Source organism: Oncorhynchus nerka, linkage group LG19 (assembly GCF_034236695.1).
Source record: "Oncorhynchus nerka isolate Pitt River linkage group LG19, Oner_Uvic_2.0, whole genome shotgun sequence".
Classification (NCBI taxonomy): Eukaryota; Metazoa; Chordata; class Actinopteri; order Salmoniformes; family Salmonidae; genus Oncorhynchus; species Oncorhynchus nerka.
The window spans coordinates 48,966,775-48,981,293 of NC_088414.1; the positions used below are offsets into that span (position 1 = coordinate 48,966,775).

The window sequence follows — 14,519 nt, forward strand, 5'->3', positions numbered from 1 at the left end:
GAGAGAGAGGGGAGAGGGAGGGAGGGGGAGAGGGAGAGGGAGAGGGGAGGGAGGGAGGGAGAGAGGGGTGGGGAGGGGAGGGAGGGGAGGGAGGGGGAGAGGGAGAGGGGAGGGGTGGGGGAGGGAGAGGGAGAGGGGAGAGGGGAGGGAGGGGGGGGAGGGAGGGGGAGAGGGAGAGGGGAGGGGAGGGAGGGGGAGAGGGAGAGGGGAGGGAGGGGGAGGGAGGGGGAGAGGGGAGAGGGGAGGGAGGGGGAGGGAGGGGGAGAGAGAGGGAGGGAGGGGGAGGGAGGGGGAGAGGGGAGAGGGGAGTGAGGAGGAGGGAGGGGGAGAGGGAGAGGGGAGGGAGGGGGAGGGAGGGGAGGGAGAGGGGAGGGGAGGGGGGGGAGAGGGAGAGGGGAGGGGGGGAGGGGAGAGGGGGGGAGGGAGGGGGGAGGGAGGGGGAGGGAGGGGAGAGAGAGAGAGAGAGAGAGGGAGAGAGAGAGAGAGAGAGAGAGAGGGGGTATATGTCTTGTTGCTTAGAGAGTAATAATAGAACAGTGTGGATCGTATGACCTGTACGATCACATTCACTTGTTGTATACAGTATAACACCGTCAAAAATATAGCTGCAAGCAACAACGCCGGGGTTCAGCCCACTGTGCCACCATCAGAAACAAATGGAACCATTTCCCTTGTTGACCACGCTTGCCAAATATCAGAACTCAAAATAAAATTGATCATGATCAATATAATAAGCTTTTGATGTATTTTGGATCTTTTTTCAATGACGTTGACTTCTTTTAAATGCATTGTTCTACAGAACCGCTAGACCGATCAGCACCAGATTGGGTCTATAGCATCTATAGATACACATCCTTCCAAGACTCTAGCAGAAACACTATGGCCGCTATGAGCCTACGAGTTTGCGTTAACGATTGTTCCTGTCCAACACACGTCTAAACCCGAACTGTACTATACAGGTTATCTAGACACACTGATCGAACAGATCACGACACTGTATATAAACATGTGCCCGTCGTAGCGCCACCTTGTGGTCGATCTGAATGTGCCCGTCGTAGCGCCACCTTGTGGTCGATCTGAATGTGCCCGTCGTAGCGCCACCTTGTGGTCGATCTGAATGTGCCCGTCGTAGCGCCACCTTGTGGTCGATCTGAATGTGCCCGTCGTAGCGCCACCTTGTGGTCGATCTGAATGTGCCCGTCATAGCGCCACCTTGTGGTCGATCTGAATGTGCCCGTTGTAACGCCACCGTGTGGTCGATCTGAATGTGCCCGTCGTAGCGCCACCTTGTGGTCGATCTGAATGTGCCCGTTGTAGCGCCACCTTGTGGTCGATCTGAATGTGCCCGTTGTAGCGCCACCTTGTGGTCGATCTGAATGTGCCCGTCGTAGCGCCACCTTGTGGTCGATCTGAATGTGCCCAGATGTGATAAAGTCTTGACAGTGTTTGGAAGATGTGTACCAAGTTTTGTTACAAATAGCCATGTCGGAGTTCTATGCATTTATTGTGAAAATGTATTGATCAGTAGCGGCCATATTGTTTGAGAATCCTGGGAAATAAAACATAATTTGTGAGAGCTTGGTCCATAGAGAACAAGTATACAATTTTGTGCAGGTCAGTCATTTGATGCCAGAGGAGAGGCGTTTGAAGTGTTTTTCACAAAATGTTCAATCAGTTTTTACAGTGCTACCATGTGGTCAATTAGCAGGGCACCTCTTGACCCTGTACCACCATGCAAGGGTTCAACCTCCTGGGCTAGGGATCCTTTACCACCATGCAAGGGTCCAACCTCCTGGGCTAGGGATCCTTTACCACCATGCAAGGGTCCAACCTCCTGGGCTAGGGATCATCTACCACCATGCAAGGGTCCAACCTCCTGGGCTAGGGATCATCTACCACCATGCAAGGGTCCAACCTCCTGGGCTAGGGATCATCTACCACCATGCAAGGGTCCAACCTCCTGGGCTAGGGATCCTTTACCACCATGCAAGGGTCCAACCTCCTGGGCTAGGGATCATCTACTAGGTTCCTTTACCACCATGCAAGGGTTCAACCTCCTGGGCTAGGGATCCTTTACCACCATGCAAGGGTCCAACCTCCTGGGCTAGGGATCATCTACCACCATGCAAGGGTCCAACCTCCTGGGCTAAGGATCCTTTAACACCATGCAAGGGTCCAACCTCCTGGGCTAGGGATCATCTACCACCATGCAAGGGTCCAACCTCCTGGGCTAGGGATCCTTTACCACCATGCAAGGGTCCAACCTCCTGGGCTAGGGATCAGGTTCCTTTACCACCATGCAAGGGTTCAACCTCCTGGGCTAGGGATCCTTTACCACCATGCAAGGGTCCAACCTCCTGGGCTAGGGATCCTTTACCACCATGCAAGGGTCCAACCTCCTGGGCTAGGGATCATCTACCACCATGCAAGGGTTCAACTTCCTGGGCTAGGGATCATCTACTAGGTTCTACACCTGCATTGCTTGCTGTTTGGGGTTTTAGGCTGGGTTTCTGTACAGCACTTTGAGATATCAGCTGATGTAAGAAGGGCTATATACATATTACCTACCCTACTACCAACACTGCTGTTACTGTCTATTATCTATCCTGTTGTCTAGTCTTTACCCCTACCTATATTATATTACCTACCCTACTACCAACACTGCTGTTACTGTCTATTATCTATCCTGTTGTCTAGTCTTTACCTCTACCTACATTATATGACCTACCCTACTACCAACACTGCTGTTACTGTCTATTATCTATCCTGTTGTCTAGTCTTTACCTCTACCTACATGTACATATTACCTACCCTACTACCAACACTGCTGTTACTGTCTATTATCTATCCTGTTGTCTAGTCTTTACCTCTACCTACATTATATTACCTACCCTACTACCAACACTGCTGTTACTGTCTATTATCTATCCTGTTGTCTAGTCTTTACCTCTACCTACATGTACATATTACCTACCCTACTACCAACACTGCTGTTACTGTCTACACCCCCCTATCCACTTCGATGGAACAGTAGTGAAGATGGTAGCAAGTTTTAAGTTCCTCGACATACACATCACAGACAAACTGAATTGGTCCATTCACACAGACAGCATCGTGAAGAAGGCGCAGCAGCGCCTCTTCAACCTCAGGAGGCTGAAGAAATTCGGCTTGTCACCAAAAACACTCACAAACTTCTACAGATGCACAATCGAGAGCATCCTGGCGGGCTGTATCACCGCCTGGTACGGCAACGTCTCCGCCCACAACCGTAAGGCTCTCCAGAGGGTAGTGAGGTCTGCACAACGCATCACCGGGGGCAAACTACCTGCCCTCCAGGACACCTACACCACCCGATGTTACAGGAAGGCCATAAAGATCATCAAGGACATCAACCACCCGAGCCACTGCCTGTTCACCCCGCTATCATCCAGAAGGCGAGGTCAGTACAGGTGCATCAAAGCTGGGACCGAGAGACTGAAAAACAGCTTCTATCTCAAGGCCATCAGACTCATCAGAACAGGGCTCCGGGCAGCCGAGCGGAAATGGAGGAAAACTCGCCTCCCTGCGGACCTGGCATCCTTTCACTCCCTCCTCTCTACATTTTCCTCCTCTGTCTCTGCTGCTAAAGCCACTTTCTACCACTCTAAATTCCAAGCATCTGCCTCTAACCCTAGGAAGCTCTTTGCCACCTTCTCCTCCCTCCTGAATCCTCCTCCCCCTCCCCCCTCCTCCCTCTCTGCAGATGACTTCGTCAACCATTTTGAAAAGAAGGTCGACGACATCCGATCCTCGTTTGCTAAGTCAAACGACACCGCTGGTTCTGCTCACACTGCCCTACCCTGTGCTCTGACCTCTTTCTCCCTCTCTCTCCAGATGAAATCTCGCGTCTTGTGACGGCCGGCCGCCCAACAACCTGCCCGCTTGACCCTATCCCCTCCTCTCTTCTCCAGACCATTTCCGGAGACCTTCTCCCTTACCTCACCTCGCTCATCAACTCATCCCTGACCGCTGGCTACGTCCCTTCCGTCTTCAAGAGAGCGAGAGTTGCACCCCTTCTGAAAAAACCTACACTCGATCCCTCCGATGTCAACAACTACAGACCAGTATCCCTTCTTTCTTTTCTCTCCAAAACTCTTGAACGTGCCGTCCTTGGCCAGCTCTCCCGCTATCTCTCTCAGAATGACCTTCTTGATCCAAATCAGTCAGGTTTCAAGACTAGTCATTCAACTGAGACTGCTCTTCTCTGTATCACGGAGGCGCTCCGCACTCCTAAAGCTAACTCTCTCTCCTCTGCTCTCATCCTTCTAGACCTATCGGCTGCCTTCGATACTGTGAACCATCAGATCCTCCTCTCCACCCTCTCCGAGTTGGGCATCTCCGGCGCGGCCCACGCTTGGATTGCATCCTACCTGACAGGTCGCTCCTACCAGGTGGCGTGGCGAGAATCTGTCTCCTCACCACGTGCTCTCACCACTGGTGTCCCCCAGGGCTCTGTTCTAGGCCCTCTCCTATTCTCGCTATACACCAAGTCACTGGGCTCTGTCATAACCTCACATGGTCTCTCCTATCATTGCTATGCAGACGACACACAATTAATCTTCTCCTTTCCCCCTTCTGATGACCAGGTGGCGAATCGCATCTCTGCATGTCTGGCAGACATATCAGTGTGGATGACGGATCACCACCTCAAGCTGAACCTCGGCAAGACGGAGCTGCTCTTCCTCCCGGGGAAGGACTGCCCGTTCCATGATCTCGCCATCACGGTTGACAACTCCATTGTGTCCTCCTCCCAGAGCGCTAAGAACCTTGGCGTGATCCTGGACAACACCCTGTCGTTCTCAAATAACATCAAGGCGGTGGCCCGTTCCTGTAGGTTCATGCTCTACAACATCCGCAGAGTACGACCCTGCCTCACACAGGAAGCGGCGCAGGTCCTAATCCAGGCACTTGTCATCTCCCGTCTGGATTACTGCAACTCGCTGTTGGCTGGGCTCCCTGCCTGTGCCATTAAACCCCTACAACTCATCCAGAACGCCGCAGCCCGTCTGGTGTTCAACCTTCCCAAGTTCTCTCACGTCACCCCGCTCCTCCGCTCTCTCCACTGGCTTCCAGTTGAAGCTCGCATCCGCTACAAGACCATGGTGCTTGCCTACGGAGCTGTGAGGGGAACGGCACCTCAGTACCTCCAGGCTCTGATCAGGACCTACACCCAAACAAGGGCACTGCGTTCATCCACCTCTGGCCTGCTCGCCTCCCTACCACTGAGGAAGTACAGTTCCCGCTCAGCCCAGTCAAAACTGTTCGCTGCTCTGGCCCCCCAATGGTGGAACAAACTCCCTCACGACGCCAGGACAGCGGAGTCAATCACCACCTTCCGGAGACACCTGAAACCCCACCTCTTTAAGGAATACCTAGGATAGGATAAAGTAATCCTTCTCACCCCCCTTAAAAGATTTAGATGCACTATTGTAAAGTGGCTGTTCCACTGGATGTCATAAGGTGAATGCACCAATTTGTATGTCGCTCTGGATAAGAGCGTCTGCTAAATGACTTAAATGTCAAATGTAAATGTTAAACAGCCACCACTAACATTGAGTGGCTGCTGCCAACACACTGACACTGACACTGACTCAACTCCAGCCACTTTAATAATGGGAATTGATGGGAAATGATGTCAAATATATCACTAGCCACTTTAAACAATGCTACCTAATATAATCCTCTAATATAATCCTCTACGCAGACGACACCATTCTGTATACTTCCGGCCCTTCTTTGGACACTGTGTTAACAACCCTCCAGGCAAGCTTCAATGCCATACAACTCTCCTTCCGTGGCCTCCAATTGCTCTTAAATACAAGTAAAACTAAATGCATGCTCTTCAACCGATCGCTACCTGCACCTACCCGCCTGTCCAACATCACTACTCTGGACGGCTCTGACTTAGAATACGTGGACAACTACAAATACTTAGGTGTCTGGTTAGACTGTAAACTCTCCTTCCAGACCCATATCAAACATCTCCAATCCAAAGTTAAATCTAGAATTGGCTTCCTATTTCGCAACAAAGCATCCTTCACTCATGCTGCCAAACATACCCTTGTAAAATTGACCATCCTACCAATCCTCGACTTTGGCGATGTCATTTACAAAATAGCCTCCAATACCCTACTCAACAAATTGGATGCAGTCTATCACAGTGCAATCCGTTTTGTCACCAAAGCCCCATATACTACCCACCATTGCGACCTGTACGCTCTCGTTGGCTGGCCCTCGCTTCATACTCGTCGCCAAACCCACTGGCTCCATGTCATCTACAAGACCCTGCTAGGTAAAGTCCCCCTTATCTCAGCTCGCTGGTCACCATAGCATCTCCCACCTGTAGCACACGCTCCAGCAGGTATATCTCTCTAGTCACCCCAAAACCAATTCTTTCTTTGGCCGCCTCTCCTTCCAGTTCTCTGCTGCCAATGACTGGAACGAACTACAAAAATCTCTTAAATTGGAAACACTTATCTCCCTCACTAGCTTTAAGCACCAACTGTCAGAGCATCTTACAGATTACTGCACCTGTACATAGCCCACCTATAATTTAGCCCAAACAACTACCTCTTTCCCAACTGTATTTAATTAATTTATTTATTTTGCTCCTTTGCACCCCATTATTTTTATTTCTACTTTGCACATTCTTCCATTGCAAAACTACCATTCCAGTGTTTTACTTGCTATATTGTATTTACTTTGCCACCATGGCCTTTTTTGCCTTTACCTCCCTTCTCACCTAATTTGCTCACATTGTATATAGACTTGTTTTTACTGTATTATTGACTGTATGTTTGTTTTACTCCATGTGTAACTCTGTGTCGTTGTATGTGTCGAACTGCTTTGCTTTATCTTGGCCAGGTCACAATTGTAAATGAGAACTTGTTCTCAACTTGCTTACCTGGTTAAATAAAGGTGAAATAAATAAAAATATAATGTTACATACCCTACATTATTCATCTCATATGCATACGTATATACTGTACTCTATATCATCTACTGCATCCTTATGTAATACATGTATCACTAGCCACTTTAACTATGCCACTTTGTTTACATACTCATCTCATATGTATATACTGTACTCAATACCATCTACTGCATCTTGCCTATGCCGCTCTGTACCATCACTCATTCATATATCTTTATGTACATATTCTTTATCCCCTTACACTGTGTATAAGACAGTAGTTTTGGAATTGTTAGTTAGATTACTTGTTGGTTATTACTGCATTGTCGGAACTAGAAGCACAAGCATTTCGCTACACTCGCATTAACATCTGCTAACCATGTGTATGTGACAAATAACATTTGATTTGATTTGATTTGATTATCTATCCTGTTGTCTAGTCTTTACCTCTACCTACATTATATTACCTACCCTACTACCAACACTGCTGTTACTGTCTATTATCTATCCTGTTGTCTAGTCTTTACCCCTACCTACATTATATTACCTACCCTACTACCAACACTGCTGTTACTGTCTATTATCTACCCTGTTGTCTAGTCGTTACCTCTACCTACATTATATTACCTACCCTACTACCAACACTGCTGTTACTGTCTATTATCTATCCTGTTGTCTAGTCTTTACCTCTACCTACATGTACATATTACCTACCCTACTACCAACACTGCTGTTACTCTGTCTATTATCTATCCTGATTGACTAGTCGTTACCTGCATGTCCACATTACCTCAACTACGTAAACTACCTAGCACATACAATTGAAGTCAGAAGTTTACATACACTAAGTTGACTGTGCCTTTAAACAGCTTGGAAAACTCCAGAAAATGATGTCATGGCTTTAGAAGCTTCTGATAGGCTAATTGACATAATTTGTGTCAATTGGAGGTGTACCTGTGGATGTATTTCAAGGCCCACCTTCAAACTCAGTGCCTCTTTGCTTGACACCATGGGAAACTCCAAAGGAATCAGCCAAGACCTCATAAAAAAAATTGTAGACCTCCACAAGTCTGGTTCATCCTTGGGAGCAATTTCCAAATGCCTCAAGGTGCCACGTTCATCTGTACAAACAATAGTACGCAAGTATAAACACCATGGGACCACGCAGCCGTCATACTGCTCAGGAAGGAGACGCGCTCTGTCTCCTAGAGATGAACGTACTTTGGTGTGAAAAGTGCAAATCAATCCCAGAACAACAGCAAAGGACCTTGTGAAGATGCTGGAGGAAACAGGTACAAAATTATCGATATTCACAGTAAAACGAGTCCTATATCGACATAACCTGAAAGGCCGCTCAGCAAGGAAGAAGCCTCTGCTCCAAAACCATCATAAAAAAGCCAGACTACGGTTTGCAACTGCACATGGGGACACAGATTGTACTTCTTGGAGAAATGTCCTCTAGTCTGATGAAGCACGGGGGTGGCAGCATCATGACGTGGGGGGCTATGCTGCAGGAGGAACTGGTGCACTTCACAAAATAGATGGCATCATGAGGAGGGAAAATTAGGTGGATATATTGAAGCAACATCTCAAGACATCAGTCAGGAAGTTAAAGCTTGGTCGCAAATGGGTCTTCCAAATGAACAATGACCCCATGCACACTTCCAAAGTTGTGGCAAAATGGCTTAAGGACAACAAACTCAAGGTATTAGAGTGGCCATCACAAAGCCCTGACCTCAATCCTATAGAACATTTGTGGGCAGAACTGAAAAAGTGTGCGAGCAAGGAGGCCTACAAACCTGACTCAGTTACACCAGCTCTGTCAGGAGGAATGGGCCAAAATTCACCCAACTTATTGTGGGAAGCTCATGGAAGGCTACGCGAAACGTTTGACCCAAGTTAAACAATTCGAAGGTAATGCTACCAAATACTAATTGAGTGTATGTAAACTTCTGACCCACTGGGAATGTGATGAAAGAAATAAAATTTGAAAGAAATAATTATCTACTATTATTCTCACATTTCACATCTTCAAATAAAGTGGTGATCCTAACTGACCTAAGACAGGGAATTTTTTTAATTTGATGAAATGTCAGGAATGATGAAAAACTGAGTTTAAAAGTATTTGGCTAAGGTGTTGGTAAACTTCCCGACTTCAACTGTAGACTAGGTACTGGTACTTCCTGTATATAGCCATGTTATTACATGTTACTTCCTGTATATAGCCATGTAATTACCTGGTACTTCCTGAATGAGAGTCTAAACTTTATGTGTTAATCCTGTCCCAAACGTTAATCTTTACCTCAACCACAGAATGAGAGTCTAAATGTATGTGTTAATCCTGTCCCAAACGTTAATCTTTACCTCAACCACAGAATGATAGTCTAAATTTATGTGTTAATCCTGTCCCAAACGTTAATCTTTACCTCAACCACAGAATGAGAGTCTAAATTTATGTGTTTTTCCCAAAGTTTCAAGCAGAATGAGAGTTAAATTTATGTGTTAATCCTGTCCCAAACGTTAATCTTTACCTCAACCACAGAATGAGAGTCTAAACTTTATGTTTTTAGTTTGGAGCAACTTTGAAATTTGACGTTTGGAGAAAATTGATAATACCGTAAGATCTTGTTACACACACACACACACACACACACACACACACACACACACACACACACACACACACACACACACACACACACACACACACACACACACACACACACACACACACACACACGAACACACATACACACACACACTCGTCTCTCTCCCTGTATCTTCCCAGCTTTATCAGTGTGAAACCTTAGGTAACCCAGTAGCAGAGGTTGTGTACTCTATCAGTTATACAACTGGAGGAGTGGGTGGCCTCTGTTCTGTTCCCTGGGTGGAAGAGGAGAAAAGAGAGGAGGAGAAGAGAGAAGAGGAGAGTAGAGGAGCGAGGAGCGAGGAGAGAGGAGAGAGGAGAGAGGAGAGAGGAGGAGAGTAGAGAAGCGGAGAGGAGAAGAGGAGAGCGGAGGAGAGGAAAGAGGAGAGAGGAGGAGAAGAGAGGAGAGAGGAGAGAGGAGAGAGAGAGGAGGAGAGTAGAGAAGCGGAGAGGAGAAGAGGAGAGCGGAGGAGAGGAAAGAGGAGAGAGGAGGAGAAGAGAGGAGAGAGGAGGAGAGGAGAGAGGAGAGAGGAGGAGAGGAGAAAGGAGAGGATTTAAAATGCAGGTGTGGGTGGTCTCTGTTCTGTTCGCTGGGTGGAAGAGGAGACGAGAAGCTTTCATAACATTCATAAAGTAGAGATAGAAGGATGGAGAGGGAGGGAAAGAGAGGGAGGAATGGAGAGGGAGGAATGGAGATTGAGGGACTACGGGAGTGGAGAGAAAGAGAGAGAGGGATGGATGGAAAGCAAGGGATAGCTATGAAAAGAAGAGAGAGAGATGGGGAAGGAGAGCAGCAACACACACGCAAATAAACACACACCCACACATCCTTCTCTCTCCCTGTATCTTCCCAGCTTTATCAGTATGAAACCTTAGGTAACCCAGTAGCAGTGGTTGTGTACTCTATCAGTTATACAACTGGAGGAGTGGGTGGCCTCTGTTCTGTTCCCTGGGTGGAAGAGGAGAAAAAAGAGGAGGAGAAGAGAGGAAAGAGGAGAGGAGAGTAGAGGAGAGAGGAGGAGAGGAGAACTCTCCTCTGCTCTGCTCCTCTCTCCTCGCTCCTCTCTCCTCCTCTCTCATCTCTCCTTTCCTCATCTCTTCTCTTATCTTATCTTCCACCCAAGGAACAGAACAGAGACCACCCACTCCTCCAGTTGGGGAAAGAAAAGAGGAGTAGAGGAGGAAAGAGTTGGAGAGGAGAAGAGAAGAGGCTTTCAACTGGAGGTGTAGGTGGTCTCTGTTCTGCTCCCTGGATGGGAGAGGAGAGTCTTTAATAACAGTCATACAGTAGAGATTGAACGATGTAGAAAGAGGGATAGATGGAGGGAAGGAGAGGGAGGACAGCAGAGAGAGACAGAGAGATGGAGGGAGTGCATGAGAGAGAGAGAGATGGAGGGAAGGAGAGGGAGAGATGGAGGGAGCGCATCAGAGAGAGAGAGAGATGGAGTGAGCGCATCAGAGAGAGAGAGATGGAGGGAAGGAGTGGGAGAGATGGACGAAAGGAGAGGGAGAGTTGGAGGGATAGAGAGGGAGAGATGGAGGGAGTGCATCAGAGAGAGGGAGAGATTGAGGGAATGAGTGGGAGAGATGGAGGGATGGAGAAGCAGAGATGGAGGGAAGGAGAGGGAGAGATGGAAGGATGGAGAAGGAGATGGAGAGATAGAGGGAAGGAGAGGGAGAGATGGAGGGAAGGAAGGAGAGGGAGAGATGGACGGAAGGAGAGGGAGAGATGGAGTGATGGAGAGGGAGAGATGGAGGGATGGAAAAGGAGAGATGGAGGGAAGGAGAGGGAGAGATGGAGGGAAGGAGATGGAGAGATGGAGGTAATGAGAGGGAGAGATGGAGGGAAGGAAGGAGAGGGAGAGATGGACGGGAGGAGAGGGAGAGATGGAGTGATGGAGAGGGAGAGATGGAGGGATGGAGAAGGAGAGATGGAGGGAAGGAGAGGGAGAGATGGAGGGAAGGAGATGGAGAGATGGAGGGATGGATAGGGAGAGATGGAGCTAAGGAGAGGGAGAGATGGAGAGGGAGAGATGGAGAGGGAGAGATGAGGGATGGAGAAGGAGAGATGGAGGGATGGATAGGGAGAGATGGAGCTAAGGAGAGGGAGAGATGGAGGGATGGAGAGGGAGAGATGAACGGATGCAGAGGGAGAGATGGAGAGGGAGAGATGGAGAGGGAGAGATGGAGGGATGGAGAGGGAGAGATGGAGGGATGGATAGGGAGAGATAGAGGGAAGGAGATGTAGAGATGGAGGGATGGATAGGGAGAGATGGAGTTAACAAGAGGGAGAGAAGGAGGGATGCAGAGGAAGAGATGGAGGGATGGATAGGGGGAGATAGAGGGAAGGAGATGGAGGGATGGATAGGGAGAGATGGAGTTAAGGAGAGGGAGAGATGAACGGATGCAGAGGGAGAGATGGAGAGGGAGAGATGGAGGGATGCAGAGGAAGAGATGGAGAGGGAGAGATGGAGGGATGCAGAGGAAGAGATGGAGAGGGAGAGATGGAGGATGCAGAGGAAGAGATGGAGAGGGAGAGATGGAGGGATGCAGAGGAAGAGATGGAGAGGGAGAGATGGAGGGAGTGAAGACACAGAGAGATAGAGGGATGGAAAGCAAAGGATGGCTATGAAAATGAGAAGAGGAACAGAAAGGTTGAATCACTCCGGACTAGGGCTAGATAACCACCTTCTGACCTGGCAGGGCTAGATAACCACCTTCTGACCTGGCAGGGCTAGATAACCACCTACTGACCTGGCAGGGCTAGATAACCACCTTCTGACCTGGCAGGGCTAGATAACCACCTACTGACCTGGCAGGGCTAGATAACCACCTTCTGACCTGGCAGGGCTAGATAACCACCTACTGACCTGGCAGGGCTAGATAACCACCTACTGACCTGGCAGGGCTAGATAACCACCTACTGACCTGGCAGGGCTAGATAACCACCTTCTGACCTGGCAGGGCTAGATAACCACCTACTGACCTGGCAGGGTTAGATAACCACCTACTGTCCTGGCAGGGCTAGATAACCACCTACTGACCTGGCAGGGCTAGATAAACACCTACTGACCTGGCAGGGCTAGATAACCACCTACTGATCTGGCAGGGCTAGATAACCACCTTCTGACCTGGCAGGGCTAGATAACCACCTACTGACCTGGCAGGGCTAGATAAACACCTACTGACCTGGCAGGGCTAGATACAACCTACTGAACTGGCAGGGCTAGATAACGACCTATTGACCTGGCAGGGCTAGATAACCACCTACTGACCTGGCAGGGCTAGATAACCACCTACTGACCTGGCAGGGCTAGATACAACCTACTGACCTGGCAGGGCTAGATAAACACCTACTGACCTGGCAGGGCTAGATAACCACCTACTGACCTGGCAGGGCTAGATAACCACCTACTGACCTGGCAGGGCTAGATAAACACCTACTGACCTGGCAGGGCTAGATACAACCTACTGAACTGGCAGGGCTAGATAACCACCTACTGACCTGGCAGGGCTAGACAAACACACACACACACACACGCTGAACACACACACACACACACACACACACACACACACACACACACACACACACACACACACACACACACACACACACACACACACACACACACACAGACAAACCCACTGCTTAAACCCCTAGGGCAAATGTATAGAGCAGTGGAGAGAACTGATTCAGATCATCGATTTCTCCCCCCCCACCACCCGCGGAAATCTAATTATTCAGATTAATCTAGAGACGGGATGCGTCTCAATACAATGCATTCGCCGATGTCTACCTTCCTCATCTGCTGGAGGCCGATGCCTACCTTCCTCATCTGCTGGAGGCTGATGTCTACCTTCCTCATCTGCTGGTGGCCGATGTCTACGTTCCACATCTGCTGGAGGCCGATGTCTACCTTCCTAATCTGCTGGTGGCCGATCTCTACCTTCCAAATCTGCTGGTGGCCGATGCCTACCTTCCACATCTGCTGGAGGCCGATGTCTACCTTCCTAATCTGCTGGTGGCCGATGTCTACCTTCCACATCTGCTGGTGGCCGATGTCTACCTTCCTCATCTGCTGGTGGCCGATGTCTACCTTCCTCATCTGCTGGTGGCCGATGTCTACCTTCCTCATCTGCTGGTGGCCGATGTCTACCTTCCTAATCTGCTGGTGGCCGATCTCTACCTTCCGCATCTGCTGGTGGCCGATGCCTACCTTCCACATCTGCTGGAGGCCGATGTCTACCTTCCTAATCTGCTGGTGGCCGATGTCTACCTTCCACATCTGCTGGTGGCCGATGTCTACCTTCCTAATCTGCTGGTGGCCGATGTCTACCTTCCTAATCTGCTGGTGGCCGATGCCTACCTTCCACATCTGCTGGTGGCCGATGTCTACGTTCCACATCTGCTGGTGGAGCTACAGCAGTGTTTTTCAGACCAGGGGACATCCCGTAAACCAGTCTCCACCTTCCTGAGTGGTATGACGGCTGCGTGGTCCCATGGTGTTTATACTTGTGTATTATTGTTTGTACGGATGAACGTGGCCCCTTCAGGCATTTGGAAATTGCTCCCAAGGATGATCCAGACTTGTGGAGGTCGACAAAAAAAAAATTCTGAGATCTTGGCTGATTTCTTTTGATTTTCCCATGATGCCAACCAAAGAGGCACTGAGTTTGAAGGTGGGTCTTGAAATACATCCACAGGTACACCTCCAATTGACTCAAAGTATGTCAATTCGCCTAACAGAGGCATCTAAAGCTATGACATCATTTTCTGTCATTTTCCAAACTGGTTATTAAAGGCACAGTCAACTTAGTGTATGTAAACCTCTGACCCACTGGAATTGTGATACAGTGAATTATAAGTGAAATGATCTGTCTGTAAACCATTTTTGGAAAAATGACTTGTGTCATGCA

At 48.9% G+C, this 14,519-nt stretch overlaps 1 protein-coding gene across 1 annotated transcript in view; it reads right to left on the reverse strand.

Moving 5' to 3' along the window:
• Positions 1-14,519, reverse strand: part of LOC115125098 (metabotropic glutamate receptor 5-like) — a 113,012-nt gene that overhangs the window by 41,456 nt on the left and 57,037 nt on the right. The window lies entirely within an intron of this gene.